We start from the raw sequence: 12829 nt of genomic DNA, 5'->3' as shown, positions 1-12829 counted from the left end.
GTTGTAAACAAGGAAGTTCTTTTTACTTTCAACAACAGCTTGTAAGATGCAGTTAAGAAATGCAGTGAGCAGCGCTGTCATCAGAAATCACCCGTAACAGATGAAAGATAGTGCGACAAAGATATCGCTTTCCTCAGCGGACATTCAAACTAATGTTTTATTGTGAATATGAGATTGAGTTGAATAATGAATGCTGGATCAGATGCAGGTAATCACACTCACTCAGTCAATCTCTCTCATAATACTCTACTCCACATAATACACTGCTTTTAATACAGTGATACAATAAGCTTTCAATAAAGCGATTCAACGTTCCTTCATTACTAGTTCTAAAGTGATGTTTAACAGCTGATGAGCTCAGCTGTTAAACAGAGATTTCAATCTGTGGCGGAAGGAAGTAGTTCCGCAGAAAAGAGGGTTTTAAAAGACACTCTGTTGTTGTTTTTCTTATATATTTACACACTCGTGCCGTTGAACTGTTGAATAAACGCAATATCACACTCGTAGCCGTGCAATATGGCTGTATATCGGCACGCTGTGATTACCTACGACCGAACCACAGCTGTGCTGATATACAGCCATATCGCACTGCTACTTGCGTGATATTGCTCACTCACACACATACACACACACACACACTTGTCACAAAAACGCGAGCGCACACACACACACACACACACACACACACACACACACTTTCTTTTCTATAACATTCTTTTCTATAAAAAAACAACAATAACTTACTTTTGCATGCACTATGTTGTGGTTACTAACCAGTTTAACCGGTCAATGCCCAATGACAAAAGGGTGCATAAATAAGGACAAAAATTTCACTTTTAACTGAAGTATGACAGCTCACCCAAACTGATGATGGCAACCCTGGCATACTAAAGCACTGCACTATTAAAGCATCATCTCTGACTCGAGAGGTGTTTTTTTCTGTCAGTGCTGCACATAGAAAAGAGAAAAATAAGATTATACAAAAATGATTACTATTGCTCTTACTTACATATTATTATATGCTGCGGTTACCAGGCATTTTACCAAAATTAATGAATTCTTGATATTTCTCGTAACCTTTGACTCCAATCAATATGTTTGTCACTGTAATGTCGTTATTTTTCATTTGATATGCGCTCAGAAAATCAATTATTAAAGAAAGTTATTATTTTGCCACTAAACCCCCATGGAGCATAAAATTTATGATTCATGGAATACATATAATGTAATTAAGAGGTCTGAAGTGAATGTATTTGCCTTCATTTGCATTGGTGTGTGTTTAGCATTGGCAGTTACCTGTCTGTGAGCGACAGGAGGAGGACGGAGGAGTGTTTAGCGTCCAGAACAGCCCACTTTACAACGGATGTGCTGATAAATGAAAGGTCTTGACTTTATGCCTTAAAGTATAGAAAACAGACATCACTGTGCACTGAGATCATCTCTGTACTGTATAAGAACTGTACATTAAAAAATATAAAAAAATATTTTATATAAATATATACATAATTTTTTTTATCATGATATTATTTTAACACATTTTATCTATTTATTTATTTATTATAAAATTATAAAAAATATATAGACTAAAAAGTCGCAATTATTTTTTAAATGTATTTATTTTTATTCCGTGGCGGTGGAAAATTGTGAGTTGTAAACTCAGAGAAAAAATTAAAATTGCGAAATAAGCGACTTGCGAAAAAAGTCATAAAGTATTGTAAGATAAAAAGCTGTGAGATAAAAGCAACAATTCTATTTTTATTTAGCTTACCTTGAACTAAAAAATAAAAATAAAATAAATTACAAAACAATATAGACATTTTTTAAAAACATAATAAAAATGACAAAACAAAATTACTAAAACTTTAGAATTAAAATGAAAGTGTGAAAAATAAAAACGAATGCATAATAAGTGAAAACTATAATATTATCTTAATGATACTACAATAACTCTAGTACTGAAATAAAATAAATCATAACTGAAATCAAATCAAATATAAAAACCTTTTTCAGGTATTGCCAAGGCGTGATTTTAATTTTCTTGTAATGTACCTCAAACTAAAAATAAAAATACAATACAAAATTAATAAAAACAACTTAGACATTAAAAAAAAAGACAAAACACCACACAACAAAATTACTACAACTAAAATGCTAAATATTTTATTTCAGCTAGTTGCCAAGGCAACATTTCTATTTTTAGTTTAACTTGACAAACCAAAATAACTAAAATACAGAAATAAAAAAAATTCAAACATATAAAAAAAAACCTGAATAATAATTACAACACACAAAATTGCTAAATCGATAACTAAAATTAAAATGAGAATGGGAAATAGAAAAACTAAATAAAATAAATAAAGAAATATAAAAAAATAAAGAAATAAAAATTAGTCCAGTTTACTTCATACACATTTGGATCTACATTTGCAGCGCACCCAGAAAAATGAACGGGCGTATCAAAGCACATTTTGCATCCAGTATCTTGACTGGACTCCGTTCAACCGGAAACCAGTTTATTTCCCGCATCCTGAACGTTCTGACCATGACTAATGCCAGATTTGAATAATACTAGTTCCTTATTCAACACTTCATGCCATTTTTACGCTGGTTTTATGCATAGATTGTACTAAGGAGAGTCTCAATTTACATTTTTCATGTGACATGCTGATCTGAAAGATTATTTAGAAATTAATTTCAGCTGTCACTCCTCGCTCTTTTGTCGGATGCCGCAATCGTGTGATTAGCTCCCATCGCTCGCATTCGAGCATCCGGCACACAATGTAAGCCTGACTTTGGGAAATTCAACGCGTCCATGTGGAACGTGATTGATAAAGCCGGCAGAGCATGATTGAAGCTGATAGAGCTAATGCTAATGCTGTTTTAGTCTGTCATGTTAACAGCTACGACACTCACACGAGGCCAAAAGACAATGAAAACAACATTATTTTACAGCATCAGTAACAAGACGTGATGTAATGAGGACGTGTACGCACAAAAGCACATGCGTTTGTTATTTATCTACAGTTACTGACTAAATATATACTGATGTATATGTCATATAATTTATATATATATTTTTTACTATTATTTATATTGTTTAATTTTTATTTATAATAATTTATACTTATGCAACTTATTTTTATTTACATTATTTAGATTATTATTTTTATGTTATTTGTAATTTTTACAAATAAAATAATTTTTATATCATGTTATTTGTAATTTATAATTAATTTTATATTATTTGTGTTATGTATTACTTTATACTGATTATATTATTTACTTCAAATCTTTGTCTAGAAATTCAGCAGTTTTAGGCTACTAAATTGTTGGTTTGTTCAAAGTTTGTGAAAAGAAATAGATGGATGAAACAAGAGAAATGTTGATTATTAATTTATTTACAATTAATTCTATACCAAAAAGTATTGATAACCATATTATATTAATTTAAAAATGCATAGTTTTTACCCATTTTTTTCCTGTGCCTTTATTTATTTATTTATTATTATTATTTTACAGTGATTATTAATTATAATCACTCGCTTTTTACACCAAACTTAACCCTGGGCTAACGCTTTCTGTTTTAACCCATGGTTAAGGCTACTTTTGGTTGAGATTTCACATTTTATGGTTATGGATTTTGCACCGATAATAATAATATAAATAATATAAATACAAATAATTGTATAAATAATAAAAAAGAAAAAAAATTATAATAAAAGAATAAAATAATGATATTATAATACATAATTATAATAAATAATACATAATATAATAATACAATAATATAAATTACATAAAATAATAAAAATAATATAAATACAAAAATAAATCAACAATAAAAAATATAATGAAAATAATATATATAAAACAATTACTAATTATTTAAATAATACTAAAAATAATTAATAAAAAAATTATAAAAATACAAAATAAATAAATAACAAATAATATAAAATAATAACTATTTAAATAATGAAAATAATAAATATAATTGTATAAAATACAAAAACAAGAATAAACAATATAAAATAAATAATATGAATAAGAGTAAAAACAAACAAAATATATAAAATAGTATTATCTAAATAATAAAAATAAAAATAATAATAGTAACACAAGTCAAATATAAAATAAATAATAATAATATAAATAATATTAAACACAAATAATTGTATAAAAATAATAAATACAATTATAAAGTAATACATAAAATAATATGAATACAAAATAAATAAACAAAATAAAATATAATAATAAAAAATAATAAACAATATAATTATATAAAATAAAAATACAAAAATAATAAACAATATATAATAATAATAATAAACAGCAATCAAAATAATGCATAAATAATATAAAATTATTAATTACTTAAATCTAAATAATAAAAACAATAAATTATAATATACATTATTTAAAATAATTATATAAATAAAATATTTAAAAAAAAATGCAAAAATAATAAACAATATAAAATAAGAGGAAATAACAGAAATAATATGTAACAAAATACAATTTCAAAATTTTTCAGGACATTTTTGTTTACTCTTGTATTATAAATCTAGCTCTATTCGTGTCACCACTTGTTGTCCTGAAGAAAACCCAGCTGCTTTATATGACGGGGTGTCAAAACCTTCTCTCCTCTCACTTTGTATGCGGAGAGGTAATAGATGCTGTTTGAGACGCAGGAACCCGGAGACCTACTTCTGCGCCTCACCTCGCAGCTCTTCAGCGCGTTTTGTTGCGTCACAGCTATTATCAAGGTTAGAAAGCGGCGTCTATAACGAGACCTGCCCGCGTCCTTTTCCTTCTCATCTCGCGAGAGGTGTAATCCGAACGCGTCTGGCATTTTCAGATTACCACAGGCTCCCATTTAACGCGGAGATGACAAATCTGCTTATTTACGAAGGCGACTCGCTTCCAGGTGAGCTAGCAGTCGAAACCCAAAACCTTCGCACCTTCGCTGGAAGCTGGTTTAGGAAAACACGAGCGTCTCTCTTCCGCTCAGTGCAGGATATCAGGAAGCATGCCCTGAGACGGGTTAAACTTTATTTCTGCTGGTTGAAACTGATAGCACGTTTGGAAAATGCCAGCCTGCGGGGTCGCGGAGAGAGGAGACGAACTCCCACGGTCGAGGAGAAAGAGAAAGAAGCTCCTGTCAATCTGAAGAGGTTATTCCTCATATACCCTCCTCTTCCAAAACACGCTAAAGCCGCTTTACGCGAGGCCCTGGCCCTTCCCGTCGGGCCCTTCGTCGTTCTCCGGCTGAGATTGCAGCCCTGCTTTTTCCCAAACAAGTTCATTAGGGGTTTTTGTCATGGCCTCGATGGGTTTCTGGTATCGACGCTCTTGCAGATTAAGTTTCTCCGCCGTATAAAGATGTGATTGTTCCCTTTCGAACGAGAGCTCGCGCTGCCAGGATGAGATCTGTTAGCAACAAATAACGTGCGGGTTCTGGTCCAGCTGTAGTTCGAACACTGAAGTTAAAATGTAAATTCAATAATAATACATGATTGAGGTGGTTGAGCATATATTCTGAGACGAATAAAGTTCATTCGGTCATTTACTCACCCTCATGTGGAGCCAAATGTTTCTGTGAAACAAAAATGGGTTGAAATAATATGAGAGTGAGTAAATAATGCTAAATAATTCACGAAAAATAAAAATAATATAGAATAATAAATTATTAAAAAAATAAAACATAAAAATACAAACAATATTATAAACAAAATAACACCTAATATAACAAATATCTAAAGAATATAATTGATAATAATGAAATAAACAATAATATAAATATGTAATAATAATAATATAACACAAATAACAATTATAAACAATATAACAAAATAATATAACATAATAAATAAATATCTGAATATTTAAATATAGTGAAAAATAATAAATATAATAATACACGAGAAATAAAAATATAAATTACATAGAACAATAAATCATTATCAAAAAAAAATTAAAACAAAAATATAAATACAAATAATAATATAAATAAAAATATAATAAATAAATATCTAAATAATAAAATAATAATATATAACAATATATTGAATGATAATATAACAAAAATAAATATAAGAAACAATATAACAAATAATAACAAATAAATATCAGAATAATTTAAAGAGTAATGAAAATAAATTATATAAATATTAAAAACACAGTAAAAATATAAAATAAAAATTATAAAATGATATAAACAATTATAGATAAAAATAATAAATATATCAATAATAAAATACATTAATATAAAATAATAATTATGGACAGAGAATCCATTTCACGTTCTATTGAGAGTGGAGAATTGACAGCAAGAGTGAAAATGAAATCCTGAGCAAACATCAGGCGTCGAATTATTGAAGCACATAATCAGCCAATGGAAAGCTGTGAAACTCTGGCTCAACTTAACAGGGATTCCTCTGCTAATAAGAGTCTGAATCCTGGCTTAATGACTCTCAGCCAGACCAAATCTCATTGCTTTAAGCTCAGGATAATTACTCGGAGAAACTGGGAACAAAACGGGGTTATCCTGAACATGCTTAATGTGGATTTATGCTTTTCATTTGCAGCTGTAAATATGGCTTTAAAGCCACATGATCTGACTGCAGTATGTTTAATGGTGTTTGCATTACTATTATCCACTAAAGGAGCAAAAATGCTGATGAAATCCTCTTGCACTCATGGGCATATACACATATTTTGGCTTATAAAAATGACTGAAATAAATGAACTTTTCCACGACATTCTAATTTATTGAGATGCACCTGTAATTAATTTACAAATATGGTTGAAAACTTTTTTTGTAAAGCCTTTCTAAATATTGTTCTACATTATCTATATATATATATATATATATATATATTATGAAGACATACAGTAAGCTGTTTTCTTTTTTTAAAGATTGCTATTACTGTATATAGTATATGACACAACATTTACAGAAACAATAAACCCTTGCAGGGTGGATTCAACACAATAATAAGACAACATGAGATTAATAATTAGGCAGTATGCAGTGATACACATTCACGTATATATAATTTATAGCAATCAATATATATATATATATATATATATATATATATATATATATATATATATATATATATATATATATATATATATATATATATATATATACTCATATGTAAATATATGTGTAAACGTATGTATATAATTTTTTAGTAATTTATATATATGTATATATATAATTTTAGTTATTCATTAGTAAAATACATATAATAAAAATAATAAATTACATAAACAATATTAAAAATAGCACATAATAGGAAAAAACAACAACAAAAGAAATACTTTAAATAAAATATATAAAATAAGAATTAATAAATAAGAATTAAATAGGCTACAAAAGAATAAAAACACAAAATAAACAGTAACAATATTGATAACAGATAATATAACAATAAGAGGACTGTCCTGTAGTCTGTCCTGAATGGCTCCCTCACCTCTCTTTCTAAACGAGTTTCCCAGCTCACACGCAGTAAAGCACACACTGAAGCCCTTTGCAAGAGCTGTTTGGATTGTGATAAAGGATGTTGTTTATCCTTTTATAAGCGTCTCTCACCCGGACCTTGATCTACCTGTGCTGCCGGCGCTGAAGAGATCAAACTCTCTTTCACAGCTTCTGGAAAATGACGCACTCTGATCTGCTCTGATACTTCCATGCCTGTCAAACCACTGCGCTTAAAACCACGCTTACTCTTCCCCTTCACTTCAATCCGTCCGTATTTTTAGTTTATAGCACTTAAAGCACAGCACGTGACATATATGTAGTGTCAAAAACGCATTCTCAGGTCTGACACTCAAGCAGAGATGATTAAATGCGCGTCTGCGGTGAACACTGACAGGATTCACACTGTTTGTGTGTATATGTTTAAAGCACAAAATGACTGATTGCTGCTAATGGGTGTGTGTCACCAAAACCGGGCCACGGCACAAGCCAAAATCAAAAGGCAAAAATAAGACATTCGGAGCATTTCTGTGACACATTCATCACAGTTAAACACATTCCCCACCAAAATGCTTGTTAATTTAATATATGTAAACATTTTGTTTTGTTTATCATTACTGTAATACAGTAGACTCTTACTTTATAAAAAATGTGCTGCATTTACAGTATGATTACAGAATTAAAATTAACCTGCTGATTGAAAGAGTGAAGTATTTATTTTATTATTTTATTTTACTTTATTTCACATTAATTTATTTTTATTTTATTTTATAAAAATATGCTGTATTTAAAAAAAAAATTACTGAATGTTGACTTTCATGGAGCTGTTGACTGGAACATGACTTACAATTTAAAGGTGTAGTGTGTATTTTAATTTATTTTATTTTATTAATTTATGTTATTTTACTTTTGTTTATTATTTTGTTTTATTTTACTTCATTTATTTATTTTATTTATTTTTATTTAATAAAATGTGCTGTATTTAAAATGTTGACTTTCATGGAGCTGTTGACTGGAACATTATTTACAATTTAAAGGTAAAGTGTATATTTTATATTTTATTTTATTATTGTACTTTATTTTACATTACTTTTATTTTGTTTTATTTTACTTTATTTATTTAATAAAATGTGTTGTATGATTACAGAAGCAAAATATTGACACACATGATTGACACACATTGGTACATGATTTACAAGTGTATATTTTATTTTATTTTTATTATTTTACATTATTTTTATTTTGTTATATTTTACGTCATTTTACTTATTTATTTTTTGTTGTATTTTACTTCATTTTACTTTATTTATTTATTTAATGAAATGTGCTGTATTTAAAGTATGATTACAGAAGTGAAATATTGACTGGTACATGATTTACAAGTGTATATTGTCACTGTGTGTCAGGCAGGGAAACGCAGGAGGCTCGGAGAATCTTTGCAATAAGGAACTTTTAATAGAAAACTGAGGAAACGTGGAGAGTACACACACTACAGATAACTGAGACCGGACACCGAATGAACGTTGGAGACCAGCTTATAAAGGAGCACAAATGATAAGACTAAATTAACACGGCTGGAGACAAATCAACATAATCAGAACAGGAAGAACCAAATATGGGCAAAGGAAAACATGAGGGAAAACTAGAGAAAAAAGACACCTGGGACCCATAGGAAACTAAACAAAACACAAGACACAGGACATTAAAGTGGGGGCCATGGCGGATCATACAGCTCGGGGAGCCATGGCGGAGCGGCCTCCGTGGCCTTGGCCTCAACACTCGGCCCGACCTCTATGGCCGGAGCCCTATAACCTCCCCCAAAAAAATACTTGGGGAAAATATCAACCCCTAAGGCCATCCGTGGGCCTGACTCGGGTACTATGGCCCTCCCTGGGCTTGACTCGGGGACTGGAGCCCTCCTTGGGCTGGACGTGGGAACTGGAGCCCTCCTTGGGCTGGACGAGGGAACTGGAGCCCTCTCTGGGCTAGACTCGGGGACAGGAGCCCTCTCTGGGCTAAACTCGGGGACAGGAGCCCTCTCTGGGCTAAACTCGGGGAATGGAACCCTCTCTGGGCTAAACTCTGGGACTGGAGCCCTCTCTGGGATAGACATGGGGACAGGAGCCCTCTCTGGGCTAAACTCGGGGAATGGAACCCTCTCTGGGCTAAACTCGGGGACTGGAGCCCTCTCTGGGATAGACTCGGGGAATGGAACCCTCTCTGGGCTAAACTCGGGGACTGGAGCCCTCTCTGGGATAGACTCGGGGACTGGAACCCTCTCTGTGCTAAACTCGGGGACTGGAACCCTCTCTGGGCTAAACTCGGGGACTGGAGCTCTCTCTGGGATCGACTCGGGGACTGGAACCCTCTCTGGGCTAAACTCGGGGACTGGAGCCCTCTCTGGGATAGACTCGGGGACTGGAGCCCTCTCTGGGCTAAACTCGGGGACTGGAGCCCACAACTGGCACGGCCGGCGGGCTTGACTGAGGAGCGGCCGGCGAGCTTCAGAATGCCACGGCCGGCAGACTTGATGGGACTTGTCTGGGAGGTCCACGGAGCAATGGTAATTGGCCCCGTGCCAGAACAGAGAGTTGATGGTGGCGTCATCTAATGCCGTCATAATAACGTCATCTAGTACACACACTAAAGATAACTGAGACCGGACATCGAATGAACGTTGGAGACCAGCTTATAAAGGAGCACAAATGATAAGACAAAATTAACACGGCTGGAGACAAATCAACATAATCAGAACAGGAACAGGAAGAACCAAATATGGGCAAAGGAAAACACAAGGGAAAACTAGAGCAAAAAGGCACCTGGGACCCATATGAAACTAAACAAAACACAAGACACAGGACATTAACGTAACATTTATTTTATTTTATTTTGTATTTTATTGTACAGTTTTTATTTAGTTTTATTTGACTTAATTTGACTTATTTATTTTATGTTTTATTTTACTTAATTGGAACATGGAACATGATTTACAATTTAAACGTGAAGTGTGTATTTTACTTTATTATTTTACTTTATTTCATTTATATTATTATTTTTTTTTAGTTTACTTTATTTGATCTTATTATATTAATTTATTTAATTTTTTATTTCAATACTGAAAATATTACACACTTCACCATTAAAACAGTCTGACTGTTCCTTTAATGCTAATCAGAGGCCAGAGGCGGACTTAACCATTAGGCAAAGGTAGGCGACCGCCTTGGGCCCCCAAAAGCCAAGGGCCCCCTAAAATGCTTTTTATATGCGAGATGCGCTTTCAGTGCGGACGCACAAGTGGTTGCTGTGGTGTTCATTACCACGACAACCGTCTGTGCGTCCGCGTTGAACGTGCTTCTTAGCAAAAGTAGGGTGATGTAGAAAATGGGGACGGAATCCCGGAATCTATTCTTAAAAATGGAATTTACTGTGTAGTTTGTAAATGTGTGAAATTGTATAGGGCCCCATTCCTGTATTTTGCCTGGGGCCCCCAAATCACTAAATCCGCCCCTGTCAGAGGCATAATGACGATTGATTTCTGAATGACTTGATGCTAAAGTTTCCAGTCGCTGACCACTCATCTTGTACTCATTGATTAAACTATTTCCAGCTGTGTGGAGAATTATTGATCACGACATTTCTGTGAGACCATTCACAGCAGCATGTTTACAAAGTCACTGGAGAACACGATTACAGCAACTTAGAAAGACGACACGGTCTTAAATGTTGATTATGAATCAGATCAGTATTTGCAATGGAAATGTCACAGCGCTAAAGACCATAAAAGATTATGTTATAAAAGACTGAGTTATAAGTCCATCAGTATTACATTGTGCTTTGATGTAAAACACAAAAGCAGGGTCACTAGTGCTCTTTAACTAGCTCTGGATGGCAAGAATAGATGCATATTGATGTAAGGAATGAAGGGAAAGTTGAAGAAAGTCTAATGTATTTTGATTGGTATGTACAGATGCACTGCCAATGTAATATTACACTGCAAAAATGATTTTATTACTCAGTATTTTTGCCTTGTTTTCCAGGACAAATATCTAAACATTCGTAAATCAAGATACTGTACACTTACTCGAGAAACAAAATGACTCAAGATAATAAGTCTTGTTCTTTTTTCTTTTTTTTTTACCGTTAGCTTAAGTTCAGTCTTGTAAAACCTAAAAAGTTCTGTACAACTTTCACAACCGGACAGGATTTCTTTGGACGAATTGCATCCAAAAAACTATATCAACCAAAATCAACATTTAGGCCTTTTGCATTTTTCTAAAAAATAAAGAAAAGAAATGTAACTTTAAAAATACAATGAAAACAAGACTTAATATCTTAGGCCATTTTGCTTGCAAACTAAATGTATCTTGATTTCAGAATTTTTTGTTGTTGCAGTGTAACAATGTCAGTTAATGTAATACATTACAGTTTTTACTGTAAATTTAAGTTCAGTCCTGTAAAACCTAAAGTTTTGCTACTGTATATTTACAGTAAAATTCTGGCAACCACAAAACATTTTTTGCAGTGAAACATTATATGAGTTAAGGAAATATAAAGTTTTTTATTACTGTAAATTCAAGTTTATTCCCATAAAACCTAAAATGTTGCTACCATATTTTTACAGTAAAGTTCTGCCAACCACAACTGCTGTAAATTTATTATCTTTCCATATTTTTTTGCCTTACATTTTACATATTTATTTTTTACAGTATTTGGTTGCCAGAACTTTACTGTAAAAAGTTCAGTAGCATCATTTTAGGTTTTACAGGATTAAATGTACAGTAAGTTTACAGTAAAACATTTTTTTTTTCATTTAATTAGAGCCCTAAACCTTTGTACTTTCACATCTGGTTAGGATTTTATGGATGAATTGCATCCAAAACAAATATTAACCAAAATCTAAATTTCTGATTTTGCATTTGACACTTTAAAAAAAAATGAGATTAACTTTAAAAATAAAATATGCAAGTCATTTTGCATCTTAAGTAAATGTATTGTAGCGAATCAGCTCATGGGGAAATATGAATAATTCGTTCTGTGCTTTCTCTCGTTGCGCAGGTGTCAGTTCTCTGCAGAATTCTGTGACTTGCAGTTTCAGCTCATTTACCTCCTGTCTGAGGCCCTTGAGGGTGTGGGCCGAGGAGAGGATGATGCTGGTCAGGTGTTCACTTATGTCGCAGTCTCACTGTTCCATTCTTTGCCATTGCAGGTCGTTGGCTGCTTTGAGCTGAAGGATGTCCATTACAGTGCTCTGCTAAGTTTCCAGGTGGTCCTGGTGAGCTGGCAGGGCTGGAAGTCTGTGGAATGTCTGTTGATTTCCTCCTGTAACTCCATTCTAGA

The sequence above is a fragment of the Sinocyclocheilus rhinocerous genome, unplaced genomic scaffold (assembly GCF_001515625.1).
Source record: "Sinocyclocheilus rhinocerous isolate Xijiao unplaced genomic scaffold, SAMN03320098_v1.1 scaffold2254, whole genome shotgun sequence".
NCBI classification, from domain to species: Eukaryota; Metazoa; Chordata; class Actinopteri; order Cypriniformes; family Cyprinidae; genus Sinocyclocheilus; species Sinocyclocheilus rhinocerous.
This window is presented reverse-complemented; position numbering follows the sequence as displayed.